The 20,724-nt window shown below is 47.4% G+C and overlaps 6 non-coding genes across 6 annotated transcripts; all 6 read left to right on the forward strand.

Moving 5' to 3' along the window:
- Positions 1–72, forward strand: trnad-guc (transfer RNA aspartic acid (anticodon GUC)). The gene has a single exon. It is a non-coding gene; the product is annotated as a tRNA-Asp (tRNA).
- A 1,590-nt stretch (positions 73–1,662) lies between these two features.
- Positions 1,663–1,734, forward strand: trnad-guc (transfer RNA aspartic acid (anticodon GUC)). The gene has a single exon. It is a non-coding gene; the product is annotated as a tRNA-Asp (tRNA).
- A 3,262-nt stretch (positions 1,735–4,996) lies between these two features.
- trnad-guc (transfer RNA aspartic acid (anticodon GUC)) lies at positions 4,997–5,068 on the forward strand. Its single transcript has one exon. It is a non-coding gene; the product is annotated as a tRNA-Asp (tRNA).
- A 1,595-nt stretch (positions 5,069–6,663) lies between these two features.
- Positions 6,664–6,735, forward strand: trnad-guc (transfer RNA aspartic acid (anticodon GUC)). The gene has a single exon. It is a non-coding gene; the product is annotated as a tRNA-Asp (tRNA).
- Positions 6,736–14,992: 8,257 nt separating this feature from the next.
- Positions 14,993–15,064, forward strand: trnad-guc (transfer RNA aspartic acid (anticodon GUC)). Its single transcript has one exon. It is a non-coding gene; the product is annotated as a tRNA-Asp (tRNA).
- A 4,923-nt stretch (positions 15,065–19,987) lies between these two features.
- Positions 19,988–20,059, forward strand: trnad-guc (transfer RNA aspartic acid (anticodon GUC)). The gene has a single exon. It is a non-coding gene; the product is annotated as a tRNA-Asp (tRNA).
- Positions 20,060–20,724: the final 665 nt, after the last annotated feature.

Consider the following 20,724-nt stretch of genomic DNA (forward strand, 5'->3'; position numbering starts at 1 on the left):
TCCTCGTTAGTATAGTGGTGAGTATCCCCGCCTGTCACGCGGGAGACCGGGGTTCAATTCCCCGACGGGGAGGCGTGAGCGTTGCTGAGGCCACCCAAGAGCTGTTAGGGGAAACTTTTTGAATTCCAAATCGCTTTGCACTGCCGCATGGAGACTCTCATCCACAACACGTACGCCGCCCGCCACCCGTTTTATCAAAACTATCAACAGCAAACATGTTCCACACATCCGCCTATCACAATCACCGCACAACATCCGCTCTTGACTCATCAGACTGGCCACTTTCTCTTCTTTGCATTCTCAAAGCGGCTCATTCAAAATGCACTAAACACATTTTCCTTGGCACATTTCATTGCTTCATTAAACCGCGACGCTTTCTGCAACCAACATGCTTTATAAGCCACGACGCAACACATTTCACTACATCTTTCACGCGGCAGCAACACCATTGCGTTCATATTCTGACAGCAAAATGACCCTCTAGCAGCCACACACCACCACCTGTTCAAGGCAGATAGACAATCTGAGGAGGAAGGTCACACACCTTGTACGCCATCAAACTTCAGCAAGGGCCACCTGGACGGAAAGAAGTGAAAGGTGGCAAAGGTTAATAACCTCGAATGGCTCAGTAACAAGCGCAACGAGACAAGGTGCTCAGAGGCACTGAAGAAAGTGTTGGGAATGCTACATGCCCAATACACATAGCCTGTGCGATCCCTTTGCAAGAGCTGCTCAACGTATTCGAGTGATCAGCCCTCGGCCCTGATTTTTTTTTAATTCCCTTGCAGCATCCTGCCATTCTCTCTTGAATGTTAACATTCAATCTGAAAGCACACGACTTTCAGTCAGCTCACACAACAACATGCTGCCTAAACTAATCCTTCTTTCCTTGTACGTCTGCTTCGAATGCGAATCACCTTATCTTCTTGTCCTCTGGTTAACCCTTCCCTCCTGCCACAAAAAAGCTTTCTCGCTCAAAACAGTCCTTGTTTGGAACACCAAGATCAAAACTTCTGTGAGCACGAGAACACAACGCCCATCTTGCACTTTTGCACAACGTGTACCTGAAGTCATCCACGGCGAGCACATGGTGCCAATTCTTCTCGATACCCACACGAAGGATTTCTTTCTAAAGTGTGGTGTCGGGAAAGGGGAAAAGAATAATGCAGCGTGGGCCAAAACATTGAACTCCAAGTATTTAGCATATCGTGCTTGCTTCTGTTGCAAAGTCAGGAAAAGAGAGAAAAACAAAGAAGTAAAGATAGAAAGAAACAAACAAGCAAACAAGCAAAAAGAAACATATGCGTTTCCTGCTTGCCTGTAGTGGCCGATGATGTGCAATATCAAGCCCGCAAAAGTGCGAATCCGCCGTCCAGATCTCTGCAGCTGTCACAGGACTGAACTGGATGAAAGTGTTGAATGTATGCCATCACAGAGAGGAGGCAAATCACTGTGCGATGTAACATCAATGATGTGGGATGAGGGATAAAATTGAATTGATTGAGTCAAGAGCTTTAGCGGTGGTACTGCGTCGGCTGCCTGGCTCCAAAGGAGAAGCCTAAATGGTGATGGAAACGTGCCCCTTCAAGCTGACACAACATCTCTGAAGCCCAAAGGTGGCTGGCAGTCTCTGGCAAACTGTAGGAAGCATTTCTGTGTGCTTCCTCGTTAGTATAGTGGTGAGTGTCCCCGCCTGTCACGCGGGAGACCGGGGTTCAATTCCCCGATGGGGAGGCGTGAGCCTTGCTGAGGCCACCCGAGAGCGGTCAGGGGAAACTTTCTGAATTCCAAATCGCTTTGCACTGCCGCATGGAGACTCTCATCCACAACACGTACGCGGCCCACCACCCATTTTATCAAAACTATCAACAGCAAACATGTTCCACACATCCGCCTATCACAATCACCGCACAACATCCGCTCTTTACTCATCAGACTGGCCACTTTCTCTTCTTTGCATTCTCAAAGCTGCTCATTCAAAATGCACTAAACACATTTTCCTTGGCACATTTCATTGCTTCATTAAACCGCGACGCTTTCTACAACCAACATGCTTTATAAGCCACGACGCAACACATTTCACTACATCTTTCACGCGGCAGCAACACCATTGCGTTCATAGTCTGACAGCAAAATGACCCTCTAGCAGCCACACACCACCACCTGTTCAAGGCAGATAGACAATCTGAGGAGGAAGATCACACACATTGTACGCCATCAAACTTCAGCAAGGGCCACCTGGACGGAAAGAAGTGAAAGGTGGCAAAGGTTAATAACCTCGAATGGCTCAGTAACAAGCGCAACGAGACAAGGTGCTCAGAGGCACTGAAGAAAGTGTTGGGAATGCTACATGCCCAATACACATCGCCTGTGCGATCCCTTTGCAAGAGCTACTCAACGTATTCGAGTGATCAGCCCTCGGCCCTGATTTTTTTTTTAATTCCCTTGCAGCATCCTGCCATTCTCTCTTGAATGTTAACATTCAGTCTGAAAGCACACGACTTTCAGTCAGCTCACACTACAACATGCTGCCTAAACTAATCCTTCTTGCCTTGTACGTCTGCTTCGAATGCGAATCACCTTATCTTCTTGACCTCTGGTTAACCCTTCCCTCCTGCCACAAAAAAAGCTTGCTTGCTCAAAACAGTCCTTGTTTTGAACACCAAGATCAAACCTTCTGTGAGCATGATAGAACAACGCCCATCTTGCACTTTTGCACACCGTGTGCCTGAAGTCATCCACGGCGAGCCCATGGTGCCAATCCTTCTCGATACCCACACGAAGGATTTCTTTCTAAAGTGTGGTGTCGGGAAAGGGGAAAAGAATAATGCAGCGTGGGCCAAAACATTGAACTCCAAGTATTTTGCATATCGAGCTTGCTTCTGTTGCAAAGCCAGGAAAAGAGAGAAAAACAAACAAGTAAAGAAAGAAAGAAACAAACAAACAAACAAGCAAAAAAAAAATCATATGCGTTTCCTGTTTGCCTGTAGTGGCCGATGATGTGCAATATCAAGCCCGCAAAAGTGCGAATCCGCCGTCCAGATCTCTGCAGCTGTCACAGGACTGAACTGGATGAAAGTGTTGAATGTATGCCATCACAGAGAGGAGGAAAATCACTGTGCGATGTGACATCAATGATGTGGGATGAGGGATAAAATTGAATTGATTGAGTCAAGAGATTTAGCGGTGGTACTGCGTCGGCTGCCTGGCTCCAAAGTAGAAGCCCAAATGGTGATGGAAACTTGCCCCCTCCAAGCTGACACAACATCTCTGAAGCCCAATGGTGGCTGGCAATCTCTGGCAAACTGTAAAAAGCCTTTTTGTGTGATTCCTCGTTAGTATAGTGGTGAGTATCTTCGCCTGTCACGCGGGAGACCGGTGTTCAATTCCCCGACGGGGAGGCGTGAGCGTTGCTGAGGCCACCCGAGAGCTGTTAGGGGAAACGTTTTGAATTCCAAATCGCTTTGCACTGCCGCATGGAGACTCTCATCCACAACACGTACGCGGCCCGCCACCCATTTTATCAAAACTATCAACAGCAAACATGTTCCACACATCCGCCTATCACAATCACCGCACAACATCCGCTCTTTACTCATCAGACTGGCCACTTTCTCTTCTTTGCATTCTCAAAGCGGCTCATTCAAAATGCACTAAACACATTTTCCTTGGCACATTTCATTGCTTCATTAAACCGCGACGCTTTCGACAACCAACATGCTTTATAAGCCACGACGCAACACATTTCACTGCATCTTTCACGCGGCAGCAACACCATTGCGTTCATAGTCTGACAGCAAAATGACCCTCTAGCAGCCACACACCACCACCTGTTCAAGGCAGATAGACAATCTGAGGAGGAAGGCCACACACCTTGTACGCCATCAAACTTCAGTAAGGGCCACCTGGACGGAAAGAAGTGAAAGGTGGCAATGGTTAATAACCTCGAATGGCTCAGTAACAAGCGCAACGAGACAAGGTGCTCAGAGGCACTGAAGAAAGTGTTGGGAATGCTACATGCCCAATACACATAGCCTGTGCGATCCCTTTGCAAGAGCTACTCAACGTATTCGAGTGATCAGCCCTCGGCCCTGATTTTTTTTTTAATTCCCTTGCAGCATCCTGCCATTCTCTCTTGAATGTTAACATTCAGTCTGAAAGCACACGACTTTCAGTCAGCTCACACAACAACATGCTGCCTAAACTAATCCTTCTTGCCTTGTACGTCTGCTTCGAATGCGAATCACCTTATCTTCTTGTCCTCTGGTTAACCCTTCCCTCCTGCCACAAAAAAGCTTGCTCGCTCAAAACAGTCCTTGTTTGGAACACCAAGATCAAACCTTCTGTGAGCATGATAGAACAACGCCCATCTTGCACTTTTGCACACCGTGTACCTGAAGACATCCACGGCGAGCACATGGTGCCAATCCTTCTCGATACCCACACGAAGGATTTCTTTCTAAAGTGTGGTGTCGGGAAAGGGGAAAAGAATAATGCAGCGTGGGCCAAAACATTGAACTCCAAGTATTTTTCATATCGTGCTTGCTTCTGTTGCAAAGCCAGGAAAAGAGAGAAAAACAAACAAGTAAAGAAAGAAAGAAAGAAACAAACAAACAAGCAAAAAAAAAAATCATATGCATTTCCTGTTTGCCTGTAGTGGCCGATGATGTGCAATATCAAGCCCGCAAAAGTGCGAATCTGCCGTCCAGATCTCTGCAGCTGTCACAGGACTGAACTGGATGAAAGTGTTGAATGTATGCCATCACAGAGAGGAGGAAAATCACTGTGCGATGTAACATCAATGATGTGGGATGAGGGATAAAATTGAATTGATTGAGTCAAGAGCTTTAGCGGTGGTACTGCGTCGGCTGCCTGGCTCCAAAGTAGAAGCCCAAATGGTGATGGAAACTTGCCCCCTCCAAGCTGACACAACATCTCTGAAGCCCAATGGTGGCTGGCAATCTCTGGCAAACTGTAAAAAGCCTTTCTGTGTGATTCCTCGTTAGTATAGTGGTGAGTATCCTCGCCTGTCACGCGGGAGACCGGGGTTCAATTCCCCGACGGGGAGGCGTGAGCGTTGCTGAGGCCACCCGAGAGCTGTTAGGGGAAACTTTTTGAATTCCAAATCGCTTTGCACTGCCGCATGGAGACTCTCATCCACAACACGTACGCGGCCCGCCACCTGTTTTATCAAAACTATCAACAGCAAACATGTTCCACACATCCACCTATCACAATCACCGCACAACATCCGCTCTTTACTCATCAGACTGGCCACTTTCTCTTCTTTGCATTCTCAAAGCGGCTCATTCAAAATGCACTAAACACATTTTCCTTGGCACATTTCATTGCTTCATTAAACCGCGACGCTTTCGACAACCAACATGCTTTATAAGCCACGACGCAACACATTTCACTGCATCTTTCACGCGGCAGCAACACCATTGCGTTCATAGTCTGACAGCAAAATGACCCTCTAGCAGCCACACACCACCACCTGTTCAAGGCAGATAGACAATCTGAGGAGGAAGGCCACACACCTTGTACGCCATCAAACTTCAGTAAGGGCCACCTGGACGGAAAGAAGTGAAAGGTGGCAAAGGTTAATAACCTCGAATGGCTCAGTAACAAGCGCAACGAGACAAGGTGCTCAGAGGCACTGAAGAAGGTGTTGGGAATGCTACATGCCCAATACACATAGCCTGTGCGATCCCTTTTCAAGAGCTACTCAACGTATTCGAGTGATCAGCCCTCGGCCCTGATTTTTTTTTTAATTCCCTTGCAGCATCCTGCCATTCTCTCTTGAATGTTAACATTCAGTCTGAAAGCACACGACTTTCAGTCAGCTCACACAACAACATGCTGCCTAAACTAATCCTTCTTGCCTTGTACGTCTGCTTCGAATGCGAATCACCTTATCTTCTTGTCCTCTGGTTAACCCTTCCCTCCTGCCACAAAAAAGCTTGCTCGCTCAAAACAGTCCTTGTTTGGAACACCAAGATCAAACCTTCTGTGAGCATGATAGAACAACGCCCATCTTGCACTTTTGCACACCGTGTACCTGAAGACATCCACGGCGAGCCCCTGGTGCCAATCCTTCTCGATACCCACACGAAGGATTTCTTTCTAAAGTGTGGTGTCGGGAAAGGGGAAAAGAATAATGCAGCGTGGGCCAAAACATTGAACTCCAAGTATTTTTCATATCGTGCTTGCTTCTGTTGCAATGCCAGGAAAAGAGAGAAAAACAAACAAGTAAAGAAAGAAAGAAACAAACAAACAAACAAGCAAAAAAAAAAATCATATGCATTTCCTGTTTGCCTGTAGTGGCCGATGATGTGCAATATCAAGCCCGCAAAAGTGCGAATCCGCCGTCCAGATCTCTGCAGCTGTCACAGGACTGAACTGGATGAAAGTGTTGAATGTATGCCATCACAGAGAGGAGGAAAATCACTGTGCGATGTAACATCAATGATGTGGGATGAGGGATAAAATTGAATTGATTGAGTCAAGAGCTTTAGCGGTGGTACTGCGTCGGCTGCCTGGCTCCAAAGTAGAAGCCCAAATGGTGATGGAAACTTGCCCCCTCCAAGCTGACACAACATCTCTGAAGCCCAATGGTGGCTGGCAATCTCTGGCAAACTGCAAAAAGCGTTTCTGTGTGATTCCTCGTTAGTATAGTGGTGAGTATCCTCGCCTGTCACGCGGGAGACCGGGGTTCAATTCCCCGACGGGGAGGCGTGAGCGTTGCCTCGGCCACCCGAGAGCTGTTAGGGGAAACTTTTTGAATTCCAAATCGCTTTGCACTGCCGCATGGAGACTCTCATCCACAACACGTACGCGGCCCGCCACCCGTTTTATCAAAACTATCAACAGCAAACATGTTCCACACATCCGCCTATCACAATCACCGCACAACATCCGCTCTTTACTCATCAGACTGGCCACTTTCTCTTCTTTGCATTCTCAAAGCGGCTCATTCAAAATGCACTAAACACATTTTCCTTGGCACATTTCATTGCTTCATTAAACCGCGACGCTTTCGACAACCAACATGCTTTATAAGCCACGACGCAACACATTTCACTGCATCTTTCACGCGGCAGCAACACCATTGCGTTCATAGTCTGACAGCAAAATGACCCTCTAGCAGCCACACACCACCACCTGTTCAAAGCAGATAGACAATCTGAGGAGGAAGGCCACACACCTTGTACGCCATCAAACTTCAGTAAGGGCCACCTGGACGGAAAGAAGTGAAAGGTGGCAAAGGTTAATAACCTCGAATGGCTCAGTAACAAGCGCAACGAGACAAGGTGCTCAGAGGCACTGAAGAAAGTGTTGGGAATGCTACATGCCCAATACACATAGCCTGTGCGATCCCTTTGCAAGAGCTACTCAACGTATTCGAGTGATCAGCCCTCGGCCCTGATTTTTTTTTTAATTCCCTTGCAGCATCCTGCCATTCTCTCTTGAATGTTAACATTCAATCTGAAAGCACACGACTTTCAGTCAGCTCACACAACAACATGCTGCCTAAACTAATCCTTCTTGCCTTGTACGTCTGCTTCGAATGCGAATCACCTTATCTTCTTGTCCTCTGGTTAACCCTTCCCTCCTGCCACAAAAAAGCTTGCTCGCTCAAAACAGTCCTTGTTTGGAACACCAAGATCAAACCTTCTGTGAGCATGATAGAACAACGCCCATCTTGCACTTTTGCACACCGTGTACCTGAAGACATCCACGGCGAGCCCATGGTGCCAATCCTTCTCGATACCCACACGAAGGATTTCTTTCTAAAGTGTGGTGTCGGGAAAGGGGAAAAGAATAATGCAGCGTGGGCCAAAACATTGAACTCCAAGTATTTTTCATATCGTGCTTGCTTCTGTTGCAAAGCCAGGAAAAGAGAGAAAAACAAACAAGTAAAGAAAGAAAGAAAGAAACAAACAAACAAGCAAAAAAAAAATCATATGCATTTCCTGTTTGCCTGTAGTGGCCGATGATGTGCAATATCAAGCCCGCAAAAGTGCGAATCCGCCGTCCAGATCTCTGCAGCTGTCACAGGACTGAACTGGATGAAAGTGTTGAATGTATGCCATCACAGAGAGGAGGAAAATCACTGTGCGATGTAACATCAATGATGTGGGATGAGGGATAAAATTGAATTGATTGAGTCAAGAACTTTAGCGGTGGTACCGCGTCGGCTGCCTGGCTCCAAAGTAGAAGCCTAAATGGTGATGGAAACGTGCCCCCTCCAAGCTGACACAACGTCGCTGAAGCCCAATGGTGGCTGGCAATCTCTGGCAAACTGTCGGAAGCCTTTCAGTGTGCTTCCTTGTTAGTATAGTGGCGAGTATCCCCGCCTGTCACGCGGGAGACCGGGGTTCAATTCCCTGACGTGGAGGCGTGAGCGTTGCTGAGGCCAACCGAGAGCTGTTAGGGGAAACTTTTTGAATTCCAAATCGGTTTGCACTGCCGCATGGAGACTCTCATCCACAACACGTACGCGGCCCGCCACCCGTTTTATCAAAACTATCAACAGCAAACATGTTCCACACATCCGCCTATCACAATCACCGCACAACATCCGCTCTTTACTGATCAGACTGGCCACATTCTCTTCTTTGCATTCTCAAGGCGGCTCATTCAAAATGCACTAAACACATTTTCCTTGGCACATTTCATTGCTTCATTAAACCGCGACGCTTTCTACAACCAACATGCTTTATAAGCCACGACGCAACACATTTCACTACATCTTTCACGCGGCAGTAACACCATTGCGTTCATAGTCTGACAGCAAAATGACCTTCTAGCAGCCACACACCACCACCTGTTCAAGGCAGATAGACAATCTGAGGAGGAAGGTCACACACCTTGTACGCCATCAAACGTCCGTAAGGGCCACCTGGACGGAAAGAAGTGAAAGGTGGCAAAGGTTAATAACCTCGAATGGCTCAGTAACAAGCGCAACGAGACAAGGTGCTCAGAGGCACTGAAGAAAGTGTTGGGAATGCTACATGCCCAATACACATAGCCTGTGCGATCCCTTTGCAAGAGCTACTCAACGTATTCGAGTGATCAGCCCTCGGCCCTGATTTTTTTTTTAATTCCCTTGCAGCATCCTGCCATTCTCTCTTGAATGTTAACATTCAGTCTGAAAGCACACGACTTTCAGTCAGCTCACACAACAACATGCTGCCTAAACTAATCCTTCTTGCCTTGTACGTCTGCTTCGAATGCGAATCACCTTATCTTCTTGTCCTCCGGTTAACCCTTCCCTCCTGCCACAAAAAAGCTTGCTCGCTCAAAACAGTCCTTGTTTGGAACACCAAGATCAAACCTTCTGTGAGCATGATAGAACAACGCCCATCTTGCACTTTTGCACACCGTGTACCTGAAGACATCCACGGCGAGCCCATGGTGCCAATCCTTCTCGATACCCACACGAAGGATTTCTTTCTAAAGTGTGGTGTCGGGAAAGGGGAAAAGAATAATGCAGCGTGGGCCAAAACATTGAACTCCAAGTATTTTGCATATCGTGCTTGCTTCTGTTGCAAAGCCAGGAAAAGAGAGAAAAACAAACAAGTAAAGAAAGAAAGAAAGAAACAAACAAACAAGCAAAAAAAAACTCATATGCATTTCCTGTTTGCCTGTAGTGGCCGATGATGTGCAATATCAAGCCCGCAAAAGTGCGAATCCGCCGTCCAAATCTCTGCAGCTGTCACAGGACTGAACTGGATGAAAGTGTTGAATGTATGCCATCACAGAGAGGAGGAAAATAACTGTGCGATGTAACATCAATGATGTGGGATGAGGGATAAAATTGAATTGATTGAGTCAAGAGCTTTAGCGGTGGTACTGCGTCGGCTGCCTGGCTCCAAAGTAGAAGCCTAAATGGTGATGGAAACGTGCCCCTTCCAAGCTGACACAACATCTCTGAAGCCCAATGGTGGCTGGCAATCTCTGGCAAACTGTCGGAAGGCTTTCTGTGTGCTGCCCCGTTAGTGTAGTGGCGAGTATCCCCGCCTGTCGCGCGGGAGACCGGGGTTCAATTCCCCGACGTGGAGGCGTGAGCGTTACTGAGGCCACCCGAGAGCTGTTAGGGTAAACTTTTTGAATTCCAAATCGCTTTGCACTGCCGCATGGAGACTCTCATTCACAACACGTACGCGGCCCGCCACCCGTTTTATCAAAACTATCAACAGCAAACATGTTCCACACATCCGCCTATCACAATCACCGCACAACATCCGCTCTTTACTCATCAGACTGGCCACTTTCTCTTCTTTGCATTCTCAAAGCGGCTCATTCAAAATGCACTAAACACATTTTCCTTGGCACATTTCATTGCTTCATTAAACCGCGACGCTTTCTACAACCAACATGCTTTATAAGCCACGACGCAACACATTTCACTACATCTTTCACGCGGCAGTAACACCATTGCGTTCATAGTCTGACAGCAAAATGACCCTCTAGCAGCCACACACCACCACCTGTTCAAGGCAGATAGACAATCTGAGGAGGAAGGTCACACACCTTGTACGCCATCAAACTTCCGTAAGGGCCACCTGGACGGAAAGAAGTGAAAGGTGGCAAAGGTTAATAACCTCGAATGGCTCAGTAACAAGCGCAACGAGACAAGGTGCTCAGAGGCACTGAAGAAAGTGTTGGGAATGCTACATGCCCAATACACATCGCCTGTGCGATCCCTTTGCAAGAGCTACTCAACGTATTCGAGTGATCAGCCCTCGGCCCTGATTTTTTTTTTAATTCCCTTGCAGCATCCTGCCATTCTTTCTTGAATGTTAACATTCAGTCTGAAAGCATACGACTTTCAGTCAGCTCACACAACAACATGCTGCCTAAACTAATCCTTCTTGCCTTGAACGTCTGCTTCGAATGCGAATCACCTTATCTTCTTGACCTCTGGTTAACCCTTCCCTCCTGCCACAAAAAAGCTTGCTCGCTCAAAACAGTCCTTGTTTGGAACACCAAGATCAAACCTTCTGTGAGCATGATAGAACAACGCCCAACTTGCACTTTTGCACACCGTGAACCTGAAGACATCCACGGCGAGCCCATGGTGCCAATCCTTCTCGATACCCACACGAAGGATTTCTTTCTAAAGTGTGGTGTCGGGAAAGGGGAAAAGAATAATGCAGCGTGGGCCAAAACATTGAACTCCAAGTATTTTGCATATCGTGCTTGCTTCTGTTGCAAAGCCAGGAAAAGAGAGAAAAACAAACAAGTAAAGAAAGAAACAAACAAACAAACAAACAAGCAAAAAAAAAATCATATGCGTTTCCTGTTTGCCTGTAGTGGCCGATGATGTGCAATATCAAGCCCGCAAAAGTGCGAATCCGCCGTCCAGATCTCTGCAGCTGTCACAGGACTGAACTGGATGAAAGTGTTGAATGTATGCCATCACAGAGAGGAGGAAAATCACTGTGCGATGTAACATCAATGATGTGGGATGAGGGATAACATTGAATTGATTGAGTCAAGAGCTTTAGCGGTGGTACTGCGTCGGCTGCCTGGCTCCAAAGTCGAAGCCTAAATGGTGATGGAAACTTGCCCCCTCCAAGCTGACACAACATCTCTGAAGCCCAATGGTGGCTGGTAATCTCTGGCAAACTGTAAAAAGCCTTTCTGTGTGATTCTTCGTTAGTATAGTGGTGGGTATCCTCGCCTGTCACGCGGGGGACCGGGGTTCAATTCCCCGACGGGGAGGCGTGAGCGTTGCTGAGGCCACCCGAGAGCTGTTAGGGCAAACTTTTTGAATTCCAAATCGCTTTGCACTGCCGCATGGAGACTCTCATTCACAACACGTACGCGGCCCGCCACCCGTTTTATCAAAACTATCAACAGCAAACATGTTCCACACATCCGCCTATCACAATCACCGCACAACATCCGCTCTTTACTCATCAGACTGGCCACTTTCTCTTCTTTGCATTCTCAAAGCGGCTCATTCAAAATGCACTAAACACATTTTCCTTGGCACATTTCATTGCTTCATTAAACCGCGACGCTTTCGACAACCAACATGCTTTATAAGCCACGACGCAACACATTTCACTGCATCTTTCACGCGGCAGCAACACCATTGCGTTCATAGTCTGACAGCAAAATGACCCTCTAGCAGCCACACACCACCACCTGTTCAAAGCAGATAGACAATCTGAGGAGGAAGGCCACACACCTTGTACGCCATCAAACTTCAGTAAGGGCCACCTGGACGGAAAGAAGTGAAAGGTGGCAAAGGTTAATAACCTCGAATGGCTCAGTAACAAGCGCAACGAGACAAGGTGCTCAGAGGCACTGAAGAAAGTGTTGGGAATGCTACATGCCCAATACACATAGCCTGTGCGATCCCTTTGCAAGAGCTACTCAACGTATTCGAGTGATCAGCCCTCGGCCCTGATTTTTTTTTTAATTCCCTTGCAGCATCCTGCCATTCTCTCTTGAATGTTAACATTCAGTCTGAAAGCACACGACTTTCAGTCAGCTCACACAACAACATGCTGCCTAAACTAATCCTTCTTGCCTTGTACGTCTGCTTCGAATGCGAATCACCTTATCTTCTTGTCCTCTGGTTAACCCTTCCCTCCTGCCACAAAAAAGCTTGCTCGCTCAAAACAGTCCTTGTTTGGAACACCAAGATCAAACCTTCTGTGAGCATGATAGAACAACGCCCATCTTGCACTTTTGCACACCGTGTACCTGAAGACATCCACGGCGAGCCCATGGTGCCAATCCTTCTCGATACCCACACGAAGGATTTCTTTCTAAAGTGTGGTGTCGGGAAAGGGGAAAAGAATAATGCAGCGTGGGCCAAAACATTGAACTCCAAGTATTTTGCATATCGTGCTTGCTTCTGTTGCAAAGCCAGGAAAAGAGAGAAAAACAAACAAGTAAAGAAAGAAAGAAAGAAACAAACAAACAAGCAAAAAAAAAATCATATGCATTTCCTGTTTGCCTGTAGTGGCCGATGATGTGCAATATCAAGCCCGCAAAAGTGCGAATCCGCCGTCCAGATCTCTGCAGCTGTCACAGGACTGAACTGGATGAAAGTGTTGAATGTATGCCATCACAGAGAGGAGGAAAATCACTGTGCGATGTAACATCAATGATGTGGGATGAGGGATAAAATTGAATTGATTGAGTCAAGAGCTTTAGCGGTGGTACTGCGTCGGCTGCCTGGCTCCAAAGTAGAAGCCTAAATGGTGATGGAAACGTGCCCCCTCCAAGCTGACACAACATCTCTGAAGCCCAATGGTGGCTGGCAATCTCTGGCAAACTGTCGGAAAATTTTCTGTGTGCTTCTTCGTTAGTATAGTGGTGAGTATCCCCGCTTGTCACGCGGGAGACCGGGGTTCAGTCCCCCGACGGGGAGGCGTGAGCGTTGCTGAGGCCACCCGAGAGCTGTTAGGGGAAACGTTTTGAATTCCAAATCGCTTTGCACTGCCGCATGGAGACTCTCATCCACAACACGTACGCGGCCCGCCACCCGTTTTATCAAAACTATCAACAGCAAACATGTTCCACACATCCGCCTATCACAATCACCGCACAACATCCGCTCTTTACTCATCAGACTGGCCACTTTCTCTTCTTTCCATTCTCAAAGCGGCTCATTCAAAATGCACTAAACACATTTTCCTTGGCACATTTCATTGCTTCATTAAACCGCGACGCTTTCTACAACCAACATGCTTTATACGCCACGACGCAACACATTTCAGTACATCTTTCACGCGGCAGCAACACCATTGCGTTCATAGTCTGACAGCAAAATGACCCTCTAGCAGTCACACACCACCACCTGTTCAAGGCAGATAGACAATCTGAGGAGGAAGGTCACACACCTTGTACGCCATCAAACTTCAGTAAGGGCCACCTGGACGGAAAGAAGTGAAAGGTGGCAAAGGTTAATAACCTCGAATGGCTCAGTAACAAGCGCAACGAGACAAGGTGCTCAGAGGCACTGAAGAAAGTGTTGGGAATGCTACATGCCCAATACACATAGCCTGTGCGATCCCTTTGCAAGAGCTACTCAACGTATTCGAGTGATCAGCCCTCGGCCCTGATTTTTTTTTTAATTCCCTTGCAGCATCCTGCCATTCTCTCTTGAATGTTAACATTCAGTCTGAAAGCACACGACTTTCAGTCAGCTCACACAACAACATGCTGCCTAAACTAATCCTTCTTGCCTTGTACGTCTGCTTCGAATGCGAATCACCTTATCTTCTTGTCCTCTGGTTAACCCTTCCCTCCTGCCACAAAAAAGCTTGCTCGCTCAAAACAGTCCTTGTTTGGAACACCAAGATCAAACCTTCTGTGAGCATGATAGAACAACGCCCATCTTGCACTTTTGCACACCGTGTACCTGAAGACATCCACGGCGAGCCCATGGTGCCAATCCTTCTCGATACCCACACGAAGGATTTCTTTCTAAAGTGTGGTGTCGGGAAAGGGGAAAAGAATTATGCAGCGTGGGCCAAAACATTGAACTCCAAGTATTTTGCATATCGTGCTTGCTTCTGTTGAAAACCAGGAAAAGAGAGAAAAACAAACAAGTAAAGAAAGAAAGAAAGAAACAAACAAACAAGCAAAAAAAAAATCATATGCATTTCCTGTTTGCCTGTAGTGGCCGATGATGTGCAATATCAAGCCCGCAAAAGTGCGAATCCGCCGTCCAGATCTCTGCAGCTGTCACAGGACTGAACTGGATGAAAGTGTTGAATGTATGCCATCACAGAGAGGAGGAAAATCACTGTGCGATGTAACATCAATGATGTGGGATGAGGGATAAAATTGAATTGATTGAGTCAAGAGCTTTAGCGGTGGTACTGCGTCGGCTGCCTGGCTCCAAAGTAGAAGCCTAAATGGTGATGGAAACGTGCCCCCTCCAAGCTGACACAACATCTCTGAAGCCCAATGGTGGCTGGCAATCTCTGGCAAACTGTCGGAAGCCTTTCTGTGTGCTTCCTCGTTAGTATAGTGGCGAGTATCCCCGCCTGTCACGCGGGAGACCGGGGTTCAATTCCCCGACGGGGAGGCGTGAGCGTTGCTGAGGCCACCCGAGAGCTGTTAGGGAAAACTTTTTGAATTCCAAATCGCTTTGCACTGCCGCATGGAGACTCTCATCCACAACACGTACGCGGCCCGCCACCCGTTTTATCAAAACTATCAACAGCAAACATGTTCCACACATCCGCCTATCACAATCACCGCACAACATCCGCTCTTTAATCATCAGACTGGCCACTTTCTCTTCTTTGCATTCTCAAAGCGGCTCATTCAAAATGCACGAAACACATTTTCCTTGGCACATTTCATTGCTTCATTAAACCGCGACGCTTTCTACAACCAACATGCTTTATAAGCCACGACGCAACACATTTCACTACATCTTTCACGCGGCAGCAACACCATTGCGTTCATAGTCTGACAGCAAAATGACCCTCTAGCAGTCACACACCACCACCTGTTCAAGGCAGATAGACAATCTGAGGAGGAAGGTCACACACCTTGTACGCCATCAAACTTCAGCAAGGGCCACCTGGACGGAAAGAAGTGAAAGGTGGCAAAGGTTAATAACCTCGAATGGCTCAGTAACAAGCGCAACGAGACAAGGTGCTCAGAGGCACTGAAGAAAGTGTTGGGAATGCTACATGCCCAATACACATAGCCTGTGCGATCCCTTTGCAAGAGCTACTCAACGTATTCGAGTGATCAGCCCTCGGCCCTGATTTTTTTTTTAATTCCCTTGCAGCATCCTGCCATTCTCTCTTGAATGTTAACATTCAGTCTGAAAGCACACGACTTTCAGTCAGCTCACACAACAACATGCTGCCTGAACTAATCCTTCTTGCCTTGTACGTCTGCTTCGAATGCGAATCACCTTATCTTCTTGTCCTCTGGTTAACCCTTCCCTCCTGCCACAAAAAAGCTTGCTCGCTCAAAACAGTCCTTGTTTGGAACACCAAGATCAAACCTTCTGTGAGCATGATAGAACAACGCCCAACTTGCACTTTTGCACACCGTGAACCTGAAGACATCCACGGCGAGCCCATGGTGCCAATCCTTCTCGATACCCACACGAAGGATTTCTTTCTAAAGTTTGGTGTCGGGAAAGGGGAAAAGAATAATGCAGCGTGGGCCAAAACATTGAACTCCAAGTATTTTGCATATCGTGCTTGCTTCTGTTGCAAAGCCAGGAAAAGAGAGAAAAACAAACAAGTAAAGAAAGAAAGAAACAAACAAGCAAACAAGCAAAAAAAAATCATATGCGTTTCCTGCTTGCCTGTAGTGGCCGATGATGTGCAATATCAAGCCCGCAAAAGTGCGAATCCGCCGTCCAGATCTCTGCAGCTGTCACAGGACTGAACTGGATGAAAGTGTTGAATGTATGCCATCACAGAGAGGAGGCAAATCACTGTGCGATGTAACATCAATGATGTGGGATGAGGGATAAAATTGAATTGATTGAGTCAAGAGCTTTAGCGGTGGTACTGCATCGGCCGACTGGCTCCAAAGTAGAAGCCTAAATGGTGATGGAAACGTGCCCCCTCCAAGATGACACAACATCTATGAAGCCCAATGGTGGCTGGCAATCTCCGGCAAACTGTAGGAAGCGTTTCTGCGTGCTTCCTCGTTAGTATAGTGGTGAGTATCCCCGCCTGTCTCGCGGGAGAGCGGGGTTCAATCCCTCGACGGGGAGGCGTGAGCGTTGCTGAGGCCACCCGAGAGCTGTTCAGGGAAACTTTTTGAATTCCAAATCGCTTTGCACTGCCGCATGGAGACTCTCATCCACAACACGTACGCGGCCCGCCACCCGTTTTATCAAAACTATCAACAGCAAACATGTTCCACACATCCGCCTATCACAATCACCGCACAACATCCGCTCTTTGCTCATCAGACTGGCCACTTTCTCTTGTTTGCATTCACAAAGCGGCTCATTCAAAATGCACTAAACACATTTTCCTTGGCACATTTCATTGCTTCATTAAACCGCGACGCTTTCTACAACCAACATGCTTTATAAGCCACGACGCAACACATTTCACTACATCTTTCACGCGGCAGCAACACCATTGCGTTCATAGTCTGACAGCAAAATGACCCTCTAGCAGTCACACACCACCACCTGTTCAAGGCAGATAGACAATCTGAGGAGGAAGGTCACACACCTTGTACGCCATCAAACTTCAGCAAGGGCCACCTGGACGGAAAGAAGTGAAAGGTGGCAAAGGTTAATAACCTCGAATGGCTCAGTAACAAGCGCAACGAGACAAGGTGCTCAGAGGCACTGAAGAAAGTGTTGGGAATGCTACATGCCCAATACACATAGCCTGTGCGATCCCTTTGCAAGAGCTACTCAACGTATTCGAGTGATCAGCCCTCGGCCCTGATTTTTTTTTTAATTCCCTTGCAGCATCCTGCCATTCTCTCTTGAATGTTAACATTCAGTCTGAAAGCACACGACTTTCAGTCAGCTCACACAACAACATGCTGCCTGAACTAATCCTTCTTGCCTTGTACGTCTGCTTCGAATGCGAATCACCTTATCTTCTTGTCCTCTGGTTAACCCTTCCCTCCTGCCACAAAAAAGCTTGCTCGCTCAAAACAGTCCTTGTTTGGAACACCAAGATCAAACCTTCTGTGAGCATGATAGAACAACGCCCAACTTGCACTTTTGCACACCGTGAACCTGAAGACATCCACGGCGAGCCCATGGTGCCAATCCTTCTCGATACCCACACGAAGGATTTCTTTCTAAAGTTTGGTGTCGGGAAAGGGGAAAAGAATAATGCAGCGTGGGCCAAAACATTGAACTCCAAGTATTTTGCATATCGTGCTTGCTTCTGTTGCAAAGCCAGGAAAAGAGAGAAAAACAAACAAGTAAAGAAAGAAAGAAACAAACAAGCAAACAAGCAAAAAAAAATCATATGCGTTTCCTGCTTGCCTGTAGTGGCCGATGATGTGCAATATCAAGCCCGCAAAAGTGCGAATCCGCCGTCCAGATCTCTGCAGCTGTCACAGGACTGAACTGGATGAAAGTGTTGAATGTATGCCATCACAGAGAGGAGGCAAATCACTGTGCGATGTAACATCAATGATGTGGGATGAGGGATAAAATTGAATTGATTGAGTCAAGAGCTTTAGCGGTGGTACTGCATCGGCCGACTGGCTCCAAAGTAGAAGCCTAAATGGTGATGGAAACGTGCCCCCTCCAAGATGACACAACATCTATGAAGCCCAATGGTGGCTGGCAATCTCCGGCAAACTGTAGGAAGCGTTTCTGCGTGCTTCTTCGTTAGTATAGTGGTGAGTATCCCCGCCTGTCTCGCGGGAGAGCGGGGTTCAATCCCTCGACGGGGAGGCGTGAGCGTTGCTGAGGCCACCCGAGAGCTGTTCAGGGAAACTTTTTGAATTCCAAATCGCTTTGCACTGCCGCATGGAGACTCTCATCCACAACACGTACGCGGCCCGCCACCCGTTTTATCAAAACTATCAACAGCAAACATGTTCCACACATCCGCCTATCACAATCACCGCACAACATCCGCTCTTTGCTCATCAGACTGGCCACTTTCTCTTGTTTGCATTCACAAAGCGGCTCATTCAAAATGCACTAAACACATTTTCCTTGGCACATTTCATTGCTTCATTAAACCGCGACGCTTTCTACAACCAACATGCTTTATAAGCCACGACGCAACACATTTCACTACATCTTTCACGCGGCAGCAACACCATTGCGTTCATAGTCTGACAGCAAAATAGCCCTCTAGCAGCCACACACCACCACCTGTTCAAGGCAGATAGACAATCTGAGGAGGAAGGTCACACACCTTGTACGCCATCAAACTTCAGCAAGGGCCACCTGGACGGAAAGAAGTGAAAGGTGGCAAAGGTTAATAACCTCGAATGGCTCAGTAACAAGCGCAACGAGACTAGGTGCTCAGAGGCACTGAAGAAAGTGTTGGGAATGCTACATGCCCAATACACATAGCCTGTGCGATCCCTTTGCAAGAGCTACTCAACGTATTCGAGTGATCAGCCCTCGGCCCTGATTTTTTTTTAATTCCCTTGCAGCATCCTGCCATTCTCTCTTGAATGTTAACATTCAATCTGAAAGCACACGACTTTCAGTCAGCTCACACAACAACATGCTGCCTAAACTAATCCTTCTTTCCTTGTATGTCTGCTTCGAATGCGAATCACCTTATCTTCTTGTCCTCTGGTTAACCCTTCCCTCCTACCACAAAAAAGCTTTCTCGCTCAAAACAGTCCTTGTTTGGAACACCAAGATCAAAACTTCCGTGAGCACGAGAGAACAACGCCCACCTTGCACTTTTGCACACCGTGTACCTGAAGTCATCCACGGCGAGCCCATGGTGCCAATCCTTCTCGATACCCACACGAAGGATTTCTTTCTAAAGTGTGGTGTCGGGAAAGGGGAAAAGAATAATGCAGCGTGGGCCAAAACATTGAACTCCAATGATTTTGCATATCGTGCTTGCTTCTGTTGCAAAGCCAGGAAAAGAGAGAAAAACAAACAAGTAAAGAAAGAAAGAAAGAGACAAGCAAACAAGCAAAAAAAAAACCATATGCGTTTCCTGCTTGCCTGTAGTGGCCGATGATGTGCAATATCAAGCCCGCAAAAGTGCGAATCCGCCGTCCAGATCTCTGCAGCTGTCACAGGACTGAACTGGATGAAAGTGTTGAATGTATGCCATCACAGAGAGGAGGCAAATCACTGTGCGATGTAACATCAATGATGTGGGATGAGGGATAAAATTGAATTGATTGAGTCAAGAGCTTTAGCGGTGGTACTGCGTCGGCTGCCTGGCTCCAAAGTAGAAGCCTAAATGGTGATGGAAACATGCCCCCTCCAAGCTGACACAACATCTCTGAAGCCCAAAGGTGGCTGGCAATCTCTGGCAAACTGTCGGAAACATTTCTGTGTCCTTCCTCGTTAGTATAGTGGTGAGTATCCTCGCCTGTCACGCGGGAGACCGGGGTTCAATTCCCCGACGGGGAGGCGTGAGCGTTGCTGAGGCCACCCGAGAGCTGTTAGGGGAAACTTCTTGAATTCCAAATCGCTTTGCACTGCCGCATGGAGACTCTCATCCACAACACGTACGTGGCCCGCCACCAGTTTTATCAAAACTATCAACAGCAAACATGTTCCACACATCCGCCTATCACAATCACCGCACAACATCCGCTCTTTACTCATCAGACTGGCCACTTTCTCTTCTTTGCATTCACAAAGCGGCTCATTCAAAATGCACTAAACACATTTTCCTTGGCACATTTCATTGCTTCATTAAACCGCGGCGCTTTCGACAACCAACATGCTTTATAAGCCACGACGCAATACTTTTCATTACATCTTTCACGCGGCAGCAACACCATTGCGTTCATAGTCTGACAGCAAAATAACCCTCTAGCAGCCACACACCACCACCTGTTCAAGGCAGATAGACAATCTGAGGAGGAAGGTCACACACCTTGTACGCCATCAAATTTCAGCAAGGGCCACCTGGACGGAAAGAAGTGAAAGGTGGCAAAGGTTAATAACCTCGAATGGCTCAGTAACAAGCGCAACGAGACAAGGTGCTCAGAGGCACTGAAGAAAGTGTTTGGAATGCTACATGCCCAATACACATAGCCTGTGCGATCCCTTTGCAAGAGCTACTCAAC

This window comes from Heterodontus francisci, chromosome 34, assembly GCF_036365525.1.
Source record: "Heterodontus francisci isolate sHetFra1 chromosome 34, sHetFra1.hap1, whole genome shotgun sequence".
In the NCBI taxonomy this organism is placed as follows: Eukaryota; Metazoa; Chordata; class Chondrichthyes; order Heterodontiformes; family Heterodontidae; genus Heterodontus; species Heterodontus francisci.